Source organism: Octodon degus, unplaced genomic scaffold, assembly GCF_000260255.1.
Source record: "Octodon degus isolate 3935 unplaced genomic scaffold, OctDeg1.0 scaffold00035, whole genome shotgun sequence".
NCBI lineage: Eukaryota > Metazoa > Chordata > Mammalia > Rodentia > Octodontidae > Octodon > Octodon degus.
Genome location: NW_004524611.1, coordinates 16074696 through 16075881, shown reverse-complemented (window position 1 = coordinate 16075881; position 1186 = coordinate 16074696).

Here is a 1186-nt window from a genome sequence, read left to right as displayed (position 1 = left end):
TAAAGGGAGACAAGATTTAGCAGGAAGATGTGGGGTCATTGGACCACTGCTTTAGGAAAGAATAGAAGAAGTACTTGTGTGCTCCTGATTAGTTCTTTTGAGGCAGTCGTAATAAAAGAGCAAGGCTGGCTCTCCCCACTGTGTGGCTTCTCATCTCACCAAGCGACCTCTCCCTCCTGCATGGAGCCCTGCTGTTGTGACCCAACGTGCCACAAGGTCCTCACCAGAGCAGAGGTGCTACTGATGCTGTGCCCTCGAGCCTCCAAAACTGTGAAATCTCTTTTCCTTTATACATTACCCAGCCTCGAGTGTTTTGTTACAGCAATAGAAAACAGACTAATGCAATTAGACTACAGAAGAAACTGTAGCCACAGAAGAGCCATGGCCAGCACACAGAAAATAGCCCTTACTTGAGTCCACTAGTTGGCTTGGAAAAAAAAAAATCATTTGAGCAGGGAGAAGAAGAAAAGGAAAATTTGAAGTCTGGGCTTTAGAGCTAGATGCCCAACAGCCTTGCCAAATCAATGGTGCTGGAAGAGTCTAGCCCACTGAGGCTCCCATACCCAACCTGGTTCCACGCAGACATGTCTGGGGTGGTGAAGACCCTATTTGAACAGAGAAGTATTCTCCTTTTGGGAAACACATCCCAGCTTGCTCATAGTGTAAATATCCGGTAGACAAAGACCATGAAATCTGAACCGAGCATTGTTTAATCCGTCTCACCTCAAAATTGTGCAGCCTAGAAGTTTCTGTGATTAAGTACAATTCAGACTTTGAAGGGATATCAAAGCCTCAGGAGCAAGGACCAGCGAAATAGCTCAGCAGATTAAAGCGTCTGCAAGCAGTACAGGGGCGGGGGTTCATGGGCCTGCCATGCCGACCCCATACCCAGGGTGCTGAGACAGCAATTGAGACTGGGCATGGTGGCGTGTGTCCATAATCCCAGCTCGTGGGAGGCTGTACGCAGGCAGATCACTAGGAGTCCAATCTAGTAGTGAGAACTTGAACACCCTGTAGACTCTTCCCTAAATTACAAAAAAAACAAAAACAAAAACAAAAACAAAAACAAAAACAAAACCCACACAGGAGCAAGTTGTTTAAGCCCTTACATTCTTTCTTTATTTATTTTTAAATCATTTATTGATTTGTTTAATGCAGGATCTTGCTATGCATATCAGTCTCATAC